The sequence below is a fragment of the Gymnoscopelus braueri genome (assembly GCF_963280865.1).
Source record: "Gymnoscopelus braueri genome assembly, chromosome: 17".
Lineage (NCBI taxonomy): Eukaryota > Metazoa > Chordata > Actinopteri > Myctophiformes > Myctophidae > Gymnoscopelus > Gymnoscopelus braueri.
This window is the reverse complement of record NC_137617.1, coordinates 15617666-15631356: the sequence shown is the minus strand read 5'-3', so window position 1 is coordinate 15631356 and position 13691 is coordinate 15617666. Positions and strand designations below refer to the sequence as shown.

Below are 13691 nucleotides of genomic sequence, written 5' to 3'. Positions count from 1 at the left end.
ATAACCTCTGCTCAAACAAGCTTCACATATTAGCTCAGCAGTAGACATTTTGGAGCTGCTCGCACAGGGAACCCAGGTTCAAATCCCGGGTAGGACATAGAACGGATTGCACTACAGACAGTTAACATTGACATAGCTCAGCCTGCTTAGCATTGGTTCTCCTGTCCAAAAGGTCTGTACCAAAAGGTTTCTAGCTTGTACTCTAACCTCTTAAAACGTTTAATTGGAATCCAAACTTTCCTACACGTGTCCTTATGGTTGGTCTGTACTTAATAATGGCAGTGACATGTTTTAATCAGCCCCAGTTCTTCTAGGGTGGTAAACTATAAAAGTCAGTGGGATTCTGACACTATTGACAACAACCTGTCATTCCATTCGGGCTGATGTTCTTCTGGCTCCATCTGGTGTTGATTTAACGCAATAGCACCTTCATAGCTGGACACTTTCAAAAGTACATTTTATTTTGTACCGTTTGAGAAAATTGCATATTGTACTAAACTGTGAGTTTCCCTCACTTTATGAGAGATACCTGACCAATAGAGCTGATCAGAAGGCGTAATGAGTAATATCTGCGTTTACTTGGACTGGCAAACAAACTCATCATCATAATACAATGAAGTGGCCACGGGCAAAAACCTATTTACAACTCAAGACATTTAGACACATTTTCATCCAGAGTGGCTTACAAGTGCAAGATCATAGTAAATGGCAACAACCCTAGTAAAAAAAATAATAAAAAAACACCAGGGTAAATAGTCATGTAAGTAATGTGCTTCCAAGTAACTAAATAACACAAAAAGTAACAATAAATAGCCTTTCAGATGGGTTCGGACCCACTGTTCTCAAGATAAATATATAGTATGACATGAACATATACAAAGTAACTGAGCAAAAAGATAACAGTATGTCACAGAAACTAAGTTGAACTGTGTCCATGCGCTGGTGTATCAATGTGTTGTCCTATAGCGCCCCTTAGTGGAAAATATAAAGAATGACATGGAAAGATGTGGATAGTTGAACATCTAGCATTTAGCCAAATAAATGTTAATGTAATGAGAAACACTGACAATCTCAAAAAGTTTCACTGTTTACTTTTTGACAATCCATCAAACAGCGCCACCCCTCGTGCATTTCCTAGTGTACAAGGGTTGAGGCGCCAGCCAAGTGGTTAAGGCATGTACCACGTAGGCTCTGATGCCTGAAAGCGAGTCCCCGGTTTGATTCCCGGGCCCGGCGGACCTCTATTGTGTCACATGCTGACTTTCTCTCTCCGTTTCTCCACACTGTGACCATCAATAGAAACAAGAAAATCCCCCAAAAAATGAGATTCAAAATCTATAATCTATGCACTCAAAAATGCACTTTCAACATCAACATTGTTCTAGTAACGAATGTTGGCATTTATAGATTTAGATATTTAAAGATGGCTATTTCCATTTGGTCAAAGGAGAGAACACTCCTACCACACTAGTTAACACTCCAAAAGGCTGTGTGGTTGTAGATCTGCTACTTTTGCTAAAGTAACCGTTTTGGACATATGAGGTTTCCACCCGACAGATATGCTATGCACTTTGAGAATGTTCCGCAGCCGTTGATATGCAAAACTAGATCCATTTTGAATAGGGTCCATGGGAGTTCTTGATAACGGAGACCGTTATCAAACAGGGCAACTGTCCATGACCAACTGCCAGTAACGTGTGTGGGTGATTTTTTTTTACCTGTGTAAGTCAATGCGACTGCAATACAATTATGATTCTCACAGGAAATGGGGGGGGGGGGGGGGGGGTTGTCGGTATAAAGTAGCAATTGTTGAGGGTGGGGGGGGGGGGGGGGGACGTAAAAAATGGGCCTTCATAAAAAATGTCTACCGTCCGTGCTCACATTTCACCAAACACTAACTACAGGCAGACAGGCGGCACCAGGTCAGACAGACAGACAGACTAGAAATTACAGCCATAAAGTTATCAATTCTTATACTGGTCTGTTTGCTAATCAAATAAGACCTCATTGCTGTGCAAACATTATCTGTCATATATCTCAACAGTTGTCTCTAAGTACTACAGATATAACTGCATGGAAATGGACTGTTTCAGATGAACAGGTCAGGTGCAGGTCTACCTACATCTGACCTGGTAATCTGTGGTGGACAGTAACGTACATTTAATTGAGTACTTTACTAAAAAAAAATGTGCTTGAGCATTTATGTGAGACTTTCACTACATTTCAAATTAACAACTTAACTCATTCACTGCCACAATTATTGCTGGCCGCGTTTGCCCACTGCCAGAGATTTTTCATTTAAAAAAAAAAGTACTCAGGAGCCGAGATACAGAATTTTTAAGTTTTAAGTTAACAAGGAAGTGGATGGGAGTGTAGATCTTTAACAAATCATATCTCCTTGGTCTTTGGGTCAAATTTGAAAAAAAATTATTTTTTTTCAAAAAAAAAGAATTACGTTTTTTACGTCAGTGGCAGGATTGGTAAACGGGACAAATTACGTTTTTTACGTCAGTGGCAGTGAATGAGTTAAGAAGCCCTATTTAAAATATAGTGAAAATAGCCAATCTAAAGCTTGTAGATCTGCTATTTTCACTGTTATTGCTATTTTTCACAAATGTCTGGAAAATCTTTGGGGGGGAATACAGCACATAATTTTTTTAAGTATGTACTTCAGTACTTTAACTGAGCAACTTTCAGTTGAAGGTGAGTGATATTTGGCCAGGAGTATCTATTCTTTGACTCAAATACTGGGCTTGAGTACTTTGTCCACCACTGCTAGTCATTTACATACTGTAGGTAACCACAGTAAGTTGTGTGTTGAGGATACATGTAAATATTCTGATGCTACTACTAGGGATTCCACTTGTGGTTACCTGTGTATTACTTCTTCCTGATTCTTAGAAACACCAATTACCAAATAAATGGGATGTGTGATCAGGCCCATTTCTCATTACATTTAAAGGTTGCTTTTAAAGTTAAAGTAGATTGTTAATTCAAAACATAAAAACAGACGATCTACAAGCTCACATGTTGCATCACAACACGTTGTAAGCTGCAATTTTTTGAGAAAAATAAAAATGTGTTTTGGAACATTTTCACAGATAATGGCATGCCCAAAATAGAGCAAACCAGGCTCTTAAACCCCAGCATCCGTATTCTAGGGATAACTTTCTCAGAAAATGGCAGATCTACAAGCTCATAAAGCATCGCTAATCGCTATTAGAACTGCTATTGTCAGCGTAGATATGAAGTGTAGAGCCAGTGATAACAGAAAAGGCAGTAGTACAGAACCCTGAGGGACGCCGGTCAACCATATAGGGTTTATAAGTGGTTAAAGTGGTTGAAGCATTCTTATATTTTCCTTGTTTTTTACATGCCTGAATTGCTGCTCCATTTAGCTGTCAGATACAATCCAATGGAGTGAAACGCCACAATGATCAAAGTCTCATCATCCTGACTCCAGGATACGCAAATGACCTACGATTTTTTGGGTGAACTCCTCCTTTAAGCCGTTGATATGTAAAACTAAACTGCTGCTTTCACCTTCCTGATAATATGAAAGATTTCAATGAATGATATTTTGAAATCTGTCATTGAAATCTGATAATAATTTTTTAAAAAGCCACAATCAACTTCTGCCGAAATGAGACGGTTATCAAACAGTCTAAGAGCCAGTGTCATGAGTGGGAGGTTGTATTGTATTAAGTGTTGGTCATTTGCGTATCCTGGAGTGCCAAATAAAACAGTAAACCCTGCGTTCCAACCCTGCAACGGCCAGAGTCTACTGCCAGCAGTACCACAGAAGCCAAATCGCTTAAATAAACACAAAATCTTATATACACGTTCTTCCAAATAGAAGTGTGTGTGTGTGTGTGTGTGTGTGTGTGTGTGTGTACTGTAGGTCTGTCACAATTGTTATATAATCACCTAATCGCAATTATTTGAGATAATCGTAACAAAAAATGTGTATAATCGTCAATCATGTTGAAAAATGTTCATATATTTTCAAACATGTTTTAAAATTGTGGAAATAGCCGATCGACTATTTCCAAGATTCATGTTTTTTTTTTAAGTATGTTATAAAATGATGCAACTTATTTGTCATATCTGCCCTGTGCACCTTTTGTTTACGAAGCCTAAAAGCCAAACAGAAATGTATTTTTTTATGTTACAATATTCAATGACAGAAACGCAATTAAATCGCTAATGACTATATTAACGATAATTGTGTATCATTATATAATACACAATAAATTGTTACGTAAAATGTCATAATTGTCACAGCCCTGTGTGTGTGTGTGTGTGTGTGTGTGTGTGTGTGTGTGTGTCTCTGTCTGTCTCTGTGTGTGTGTGTGTGTGTGTGTGTGTGTGTGTGTGTGTGTGTGTGTGTGTGTGTGTGTGTGTGTGTGTGTGTGTGTGTTCACAGTTCACATGGATGCGGCTGAAATTAGTTTTAAGAAAACATTTACACTTTGGTAGAGGTTTGGGCTGTGTAGTTTTCTTTCCATGAACAACTGAATAAGTAATTGTAACGGTACATCACAAAACATCCGATACCACAGATCAATATTGTACAAAGTTTTCTGGCAAGTTATTAATGAATACAGTTCATATATAAGCTTATTTTATTTTCACACACACACACACACACACACACCCCCACACACACACACACACACACACACTCTTCTATTTGGCAGAAAAACTATTTAGGTATACTATATATTTAGGCCACTTGAAAAGGTAAAGTCTCAGTACTTATAATACATTGAGACAAAGTCTCTTTTGCAAGAACGCACTGGCCAAGAGGCATGAATGTTACACAAGTTCCATGCTTAAAAAAACAACAACATTCTACAGTTACGGCATCTTTAGATGTTGTCTATTTGGATACGCAAATATTTTCTGATACTGGCTCTTGGACTGTTCCCCTATTTGATAACCGTCCGATGTTGTTTTGATTAACAATGTTATTTTCGATGTTTTAATTAACTTGCCTGTCAAACTTTCAGGAAGGTGAAAGCAGCTGTTTAGTTTTACATATCAACGGCTGGGTGAAAACAAGTACTAGTAGGCTACAAGCAATATACAATTTCAGTCAACTCAGGTACACTAAAGGCCTTTGCAGACAGGATGCGATTAGTCAATCAGTTTTTACCGCATGCGAAAAGACGCACGAATTGAACTGGGTTCGATTGAAAAAAATACGCATCGCCGCATCGCAGCACGGTAAATTCGGAGCCGGTGTGCAACTGTGCATGAGGTCATTGAGAACAATGTGTTCATTTAAAAGATGATATTGTCCGTTTTTTCCCAAAGCCCTTAAGTCTGCTGTTATTTGCTGTTATAAGGAGACGTAAAGCACCTGTCCATTGTCAAAGTACAGGGGTTGGTATCCAAACGAACGCTATGAATACTGGGCTGGGTGAGGGTGAACTTTGTCACTGCAGCTCCTACAGGCTGGGGCGGCGCCCGTCAGCGCCGTAGGAGGACGGAGACGCTACATCCTCCTGGTGTGGGAGCTCCTCACTGGCAGGTGAGGTAGTAGCCAGGGTTGCCAGATCTGCTTATTATAATTTCCCCGCATCGCGACGCGTTGTGAGCTTGTAGATCGGCTATTTTCAAATAGCTGATGTATATGTTAAAGTGCTCATGTGGCCCATAGTCGCTTCTTTTGGGCTGGTTTTCCTAGACCTGGTTGCTTGTTTCTCTCACAGAATCTGGCAACACTGGTAGTGGCGTACAACAGCAGTAGCAACACAGAAATGAGTGGGGAGGATTAATTTGGCATAAGGAGTGCCAAAGTGGGGGGGGGAAGGGGGGGGTACATTCCTCTCGACGAAGTGCTGGTACCCAGGGTTGCATCTCTTTTCCACCATTGTACTGCTGCAACCCTGGCTGGCAACCAGGCCTAGGTAGGTCTACCCCCTGCCGGACCTAAGCTTCAGGTAAACGTTTTTTTTAAACTTTTTTTTTAGACTACAATTATAGGTAAACAGGTCTGATATTGGTGCGGATGGGATGACCCCATCCCTTTAACACATTGAGTGCCAGGTTTTTTGAAAAACAGGGTACAGTCAGTGCCTGGATTTTTAACCATTTTTGAACCTTTTTCAAGTAGTCACAAAATATTTTCAGTGATCACCGTCCTCACGGATCCCCTCATTACACACACAGGGGTCTCGTACAATCGGAGGAAAAAAATTAAAAACATTAGGTAATCCGTTCCATAGTTGCAGCCAGTTGAAAATAGTCGAAAATAGTCAAAAATACATTGTAAAAAAAATAAATACACAGGAGCCGAGATACAGGCTTTTGAAGTCATAAGTTAACCAGGAAGTGGATTGGAGTCTAAATCTTTGAAAAATGTTATCTCCTGGTGCTTTTTTTTATTTATTTATTCTTTTTTTCATTTTTTTTTCAAAAACGGTCCGGACCGTTTTTGGCACTCCTCGTTTGGATTATGAAAAACGGTCCGGACCGTTTTTGGCACTCAATGTGTTAAAAAAGTGGTTCACTGGCTTCCTTTCAAACAGCCCTGAAAATTCACCTTTCAGGAGGCCAAGTATCACTTCTCTCTTAGACAGGCGACACCCCCCCCCCCCTTTTTTTTCTACTCATAATAGTGTTTTATATTTGTGATGAAATTGAATGTTTGGTGCTATTTTTTATATGTTGATGAATTGAATACCTAGGACCCCAATGGAAACAAGACCGCAAGGACTTTTTTGGTGTTAACATTTTAGACAAAGTGTTTGACTGTACTCGTGCTGTTTTACATTTCTTTCTAATAAAATATTCAATCAATCAATTATTTTACCTCATGATACGTGGAGTGACATCCAACACACAAGCGCTTCCAACTATCACAAGACATCATTTCTTATGTAGTAGACTAAATAACCTTTACAATTACTTATGATATAATCACCTCATCTTGTCGGCAAGTACATTATTTTTTATATAAACTTAAGCAGTGTGTAAGTAACAGGGGAGCGCGCTTGCCCACAGCCCCACACACGTTAATACTGCCCTCCCAGTCATGATTTCTGAGGAGAATTGCTGTTTGATGCTGCATTCACACTACAGGAGACAAAACAACAGGTAGATTACAAGTCATTTTCAATGGAAACCAGTGACACGAACCTACAAAGTGAGCCCCGACACTCACGCACCCATGACTGCGTGACTCACAACAAATCACAAGTGTGGCTGGGCAGTTAAAAGATAGGGACCTAACAACTTTCCTGGGGGAAACCCTCATCATCGTTATGCCATTGGGAATTTTATGAAGCAACTGACATGTAAAACTATTTTTCAATCTGATTTGAAAAAGCTCCAATGAAATTCTGAAGAAATGAGACGGGCATGCCAGTATCATGAGTGGGAGTTCACTGTAGCTTGTGGGCATCCACATGGATATCCTACGGTTAACTGGTGGTCACAAAGACACATCTAGTAGGGACGCTGAAACCTCACCAGAATAGATATGCCACATGAGGTCTGGTGCTGTGCCGTTCCTATATGGATCCCAAGATCCACATCGTTAATTTTCTTTCTTTAATGACAGAACTAGTCAACAAGATTTCTGGATTGGCTTGTAAGCTAGCAGTGTAGTAGCGTACAATAGCAGTTGTGTGACCAAGGAATGGAATATGGTGACATATATATATATATATATGAGAGAGAGAGAGAGAGAGAGAGAGAGAGAGAGAGAGAGAGAGAGAGAGAGAGAGAGCGCATGACAGAAGGAATGGAGAAATATAAATAGTGGAACAGAAGCAGAGAGCATGATAAAGAAAGGCAAAGAGAAGCATGATGAGACACGGTCTGTCCATCTCTCTTAAACAGACCAAGCTGCCAGGCTACATAGTGTTATCCTGAAACAAGAGGAAGAGAAACAGAGGGTGAGACGGAGAGAGAGGAGGGGTACAGCAGGTGTTTCCTGTGGACTGGATAGGAAGGGAAAGACATGGCCTCTCTCTCTATCTCTCTGTCCCCCTCTCTCTTTGTGCTCTACACAGTCCTGCTACCTCTCTCTATCTCTCTCCATTTCCATAAGCTGCTACAGTACTACATCACTTATAATGCTGCATGTAGAAACAAGAAACCCAGCTTTTGTTTAGCAAATCAGGCAATGATATACAGGGGTCGGCCTTGGATGCAAAATATTCTTTAAAGGGATATTTCACTTTCAAACATGTCTGGGGCCATTTTTAACGTCTACTCGGGCTGAAGTGAAAAACGTTTTTGAAAAGACACAGCCCCTCACATATTAGAAGGACAATATCAGTCCAGGACCAAGGACAGGTGTGAATGAATATACCATGGTTGAAATGAAGTTGGAAGTTACAGTGGGTTTGTATAGGAAGGAAGGGGGCGTGTCTGATTAAATGAATGTCAAATAGCTAAATACTGAATCGAGCAACTTAAGAACTGTCTGGGGTGCTCACAAAAGCCAGAGTAGACGTTAAAATTACCCCAGAAATGTTTGAACGTGAAATATCCCTTAAAGATGTAAGGCCATTTCTTTAGGCACAAAGATGTAAATAATATAAAGCAGCAAAAGACTAGTTAAATCATGATACCTGACATTTTAAAGCCCCATTGTATGATACACAGCCTTTTAACAGACAGTTTCACGTTTGATTATTCGGACATTATTTACAAATGTCGTGTGACATGTGTGTGTGTATGCCATACACAAAGGTTCTTCTAGCAGGTGAACACTGAACCAAAGACAAACAAATATATCGGTACACTCGATATTCAAGAGATCTGAAAACAAACTCTGGTTCCTGTGTCACAACTGTAACCAAAATTCCCAAACAGCAGATTAAAACGCCAAGTGTTTTTTTCATATAGTGCATATGTTATTATTATGCACATTGTGGTAGTTAATATGCTGCACAATTCACACAACATAATGAGCCCATAAAGTATCGCAGTAAAATCATCTGAAAAGAAAGGCTGTTGACAGGATTGTTTACAGACTCACCAGGCCCAACAGTTGGGTTAAAGGAGAATTCCGGACAAATTAAGTGTTATCTTTGATGTCTCGTTACTCACCTACCGACGTAAAAAGTGGCGTTCTTTTTTTCCATAGATTCCCCTGTCGTCATTTTTTAAACCCCCTCCGTTGTCATAATGGGAGCGCGTGGGTTAGGGAAATTCGTCTATTATAACCGATGCAAAGTTATTTTTTTCTCTACTACGATTCATTGTAGAGTCTCATGATAGTCAAACATGCGCTGAAACTTCCTGCGAGGCTACCGTTAATGGCGAACGATTTAACACTGGATGCTTGTTTCTTTCCAGAACCTGGCAACTCGTGTTGCCAGGTTCTGGAAACAAAATGACGACAGGGGAATCTATGGAAAAAAAGAACGCCACTTTTTACGTCGGTAGGTGAGTAACGAGACATCAAAGATAACACTTAATTTGTCCGGAATTCTCCTTTAAGTACAAACGTACAAACGATCCACAAGCAGCGAGGCAATAGCCAAAACTGCACTAGTGTAGCCTATTTCTCAACCACTGAGAGATTGGGGGGGGGTCTAATTGGGGGGGATTTGTTATGCTATTTATCATGGAATTATCCATGTACAATGAATACACAGACCAAAGAGAAAGCAGCTCTATCAATAATATGACGGGGGGCACGGTGACGCAGTCGGTAGCGCTGTCGCCTCACAGCAAGAAGGTCCTGGGTTCGATTCCCGCCGGGGACGCTGTGGGCGCTGGGGGCGTGTCTTCTCCTCCGCGTCATCAGCGCCCATACCCTAGGTGGGGTTGGCAAAAGGGCCTACTCTGTGTGGAGTTTGCATGTTCTCCCCGTGTCTCCCAGGGTAGTTAATACCCTCACAAAAACATGTAGTAATCCTGGTCACTATACCGCCTCCCCCATGACAGCCGGGGCGCCTGATGGAGGGGAAGGGAACTGGTTGGAATAACGTGTTCCTTCCACGCGCTACGTCCTACCAGGGAAACTCCCCCCTGTCAGGTGACAAGAAGGTCAGTTGGCTCTCATGCACTGAAGGAAGCATGAGCTCGGCCCTGGCCTCCCCAGGCTGTGGGGGGCTGGTGTAGGGCTGGTGTAGCGCCCAGGATCACTTAGGAAATTGGCACCGGGTGAAATAATCATCGCGGGATAAAAATTATAAGAAAGTAAATAATGACACTGTTAATCAAATCTATGTGATCGGGGACAGCCTTAAGGCCTTTGCAGACAGGGTGCGATTTTTCGCACGGAAAAAACGGACAATATCATTTTTTAAATGAACACATTGTTCTCAATGACCTCATGCACACCGGCTCCGAATTTACCGTGTGGCGATGCGATGCGTTTTTTTTCCAATCGAACCCAGTTTGATTTGTGCGTCTTTTCGCATGCGGTAAAAACTGATTGACTAATCGCACCCTGTCTGCAAAGGCCTTTAGTGCGCTGTAGTTGCTTTTTATGCGACTCAAATTTAACTTGCACGTGTCATGGAATCTGATTGATCCGGTTTCAACAACAATAAAAAAGACTGGACCAGTAGCTGGAAAACATGACTATTTAAATGCCACGTGGAACACTACATGAGAGAGAACTTTGGCTAAGTCATGTCATTTCCCCAACAGTGGTGGCAGTGGGGTCACTGTGAAAAGAGTGCCGAGGAAACATTGAATATACTATTTAGGCGTGTTTGCCATCTGTGGTGTGGACAGACACCAGTCACTGAAGTCAAGCACAACTCGACTGTAATATTTGTCGGAGACTTCCCTGTCATATAACCAGCCAAGAGCATGTACTGCATGTATAATTGCAGACCAAAACTTCCTGGCAATGCATATACTAAAATAGCTACCAACAGACTGCACACAGCCAGGAGGAGCCAGCATCAAGACAATCTGTCACAGCCAGACATTGAAGTGTGTATAGATGGGAGATGCCTGCAGCATGACGTGAATAATGCAGAATTTATGCTCCCATTGTACGACAGTGTCGCAGCTACGAGCCGATCTACAGACTCGTAGATAGACTGATTTACACTTCGTTGTACGACAAAGTATAAATAGGGCTTACGGGCATTTGGGTCGTCTCATACATTGGGGTGGTCGCTATTCTATAATGGGAACAACAACCTCCTCAAACAATCAAAGTCCTTAGGCATCACGCTCCTAAAACAGACTCCTGCATTTTCCTTCTTGCAATCAATAAGAGAACGCACAGCTCAAGTCTGTGGTTAATAATTGACACGCTGACTTTGACATTAGCTGTATTCTCTGACAGAAGGTGAACCGTTTCAGTAGTCAAATACTAGATCTGCTCCGTGGTAGATTGATTCTCATAACCTTGACTTGGCAAACTGATAACAGTCCACATTCAGTCAGTGAAACCATAACAAGGTTTTACCAAGCCGACTATAAAAACTGCATTTGTATGTTGTTCATGTGAAAATCCACCACAAAAGAGCTCACCTGTCATGGACACTACCTTAGAGATGTTCTCAGAACAACTGTTCCTAGCAGTAAATGTGTAATAAAACAGATGTAATGGTATGTGTGACTGAGTGCTCCGAGGATTTACAGCTCCTCAACAGACAATGCCTTGTGCTACTACAAACTGCCATAGCAGGTAACAGGTTTGTCATTCTTGGTTTGTTGTGACAGACTTCTGAGTAAACCAAGTATCCCTGGGGCACACGCTTTGTAAGTTCCGGTATGTTCGCTGAAAGATGCAATAGGCTGCCCTGCGGGGCCATTTAAAAGGTGGCACTAGACTGGATGATGCATTCAGCAATGCCACTTTCTTTGACACTTGCAAGCTTGTCAAGCCATAATCGTTACATTATCAGCTTTTATACTTTGGCTATTCAAAAATAGCAGATCTACAAGCTCATAGCGCGGCACCGAGTGCCGCGCTATGAGCTTGTAGATCTGCTATTTTTTTTTTATCGTGAACATTTGTGCGAATCTTTGAATATATATATTTTTAAAGCGAACATTTGTAGCTCAAATCTTTGCTTCTGGGGGGGTCCCTGGAACAAAATATTTTGAGATGGGGGTCCGCGGCCAAATACATATCATTCAGGGGGTCCTTGACATGAAAAAGTTTGAGAACCACTGCTGTATATAGTTCAGGATAGGACAATGCAAGATGCCATTTCACTGCCAAAGAGCTGTTTGTCAACGGTGATGACACAACACTATGACTAAACATGACCCTGTGGGGAGAAGATGCTAGCGTGTCGTTTCCTCTCCAACAGCCACAACAGTGGCCTAGAAACACTCATCTACACAGTGGCTAAAATGGCTAAGATAACATTATAGCAGTGGCGTAAAGTAACTCAAGTACATTTACTCAGGTACTGTACTTAAAGGTTTAATGACATTCACTTTTACACCACATTCAAAGTCTTTGTCCTGGTCCTTCAAAAGTGTACAAAAAGTTTTAAGTGAAAATTCCATTCCAGTGATCCATGGCAGGTGTTTTTCTCTCACATTTCTAAAGCCTTTTCAACTGCAATGAAAAAAGAAATATTTGCCTGCGGGTGTCGCTGGTGAGGGATTTTGCCTGTCAATCATCGCCTTTGCTCCGCCCCCCCCAAAGGAAAGGATAGGGGAGGGGAGGGGCGAGGAGGAGAGTGGGCGGGATTAATTGACTGTGACCTCACTGTCGAAGGGCCAAGCTCAGATTACTTTTCAGCCTAATTATTCAGAAAACCCCAGACCACAGAAAATCCACTGAATGTTCTAAGTTCAGGTTTTTTGGGTGTAATTGAGGTCATACAACCCCAAATAAAACATTGAAAATAAAAAAAGTGAAAATGAATGTCATGACACCTTTAAGTACAATTTTGAGGTACCAGTTTTCAGTACTTTTACTTCTACTCCACTACATCTCAGAGGCAAATACTGTGCTTTTACTCCACGAAAACTGAAAACCCTCGCCACTAGTTACTTTGTAGATTGTGATTATTATTACAAAACACACATTAACCACAGCCCTTCAGCCCTATATACATTTCGGCCATTTGAAAATAGCCGATCTACAAGCTCACCATGCGAGGCATTGGAGCTATTTTCAAAAGATTTGTATACACATTTGAAAACTTGTGAAATGGGACATTGAGCACAATGAGTACTTTCTACTTTTGGTACATTTTGACACCAATACGTTTGTACTTTTACTCAAGTACATTTGAATTACTTGTAACAGAGTATTAAGTAAAAAATGTGAGTACTTTTCTCACCACTGAACAGTAGCTACTAGCTACCATTAGCCAGCTAATAATAACAACACAGCCCCACCCACTAATAATGATGTTGACATTTCAGTCAACAGGGTCAGCTGCTTGTTGCATCACAGCACACAGTATTAGATGTGTGTTTAATGTGTTACACGGCATAATGTCAACCATTATAGCCTTTATTATGGGCTAAAACAATGGCTAACAGTAGCTAGCTGGTCGGCTAGCTTCTTTGGGCTCAACTCTATTGGACCCTAACAATGTAGCCTGCTGGTTAGCTAGAGATGCTAACCAGTGTTGCCAGGTTTGGCGAGAGAAATAAGCAACCAGGTATATGAAACAACAAGCCCCAAAAAGAAGCGACTAAGGTATATGAAACAACAAGCCCCAAAAAGAAGCGACTAAGGGCCACAGGAGCACTTTAAACCTGTATAAACAGCTATTTTCAAGAAAATC

The 13691-nt window shown here is 41.1% G+C and overlaps 1 protein-coding gene across 2 annotated transcripts in view; it reads right to left on the bottom strand.

Annotated features, from left to right (window-relative positions):
- Positions 1-13691, bottom strand: part of exoc6 (exocyst complex component 6) — an 88043-nt gene that overhangs the window by 73720 nt on the left and 632 nt on the right. The window lies entirely within an intron of this gene.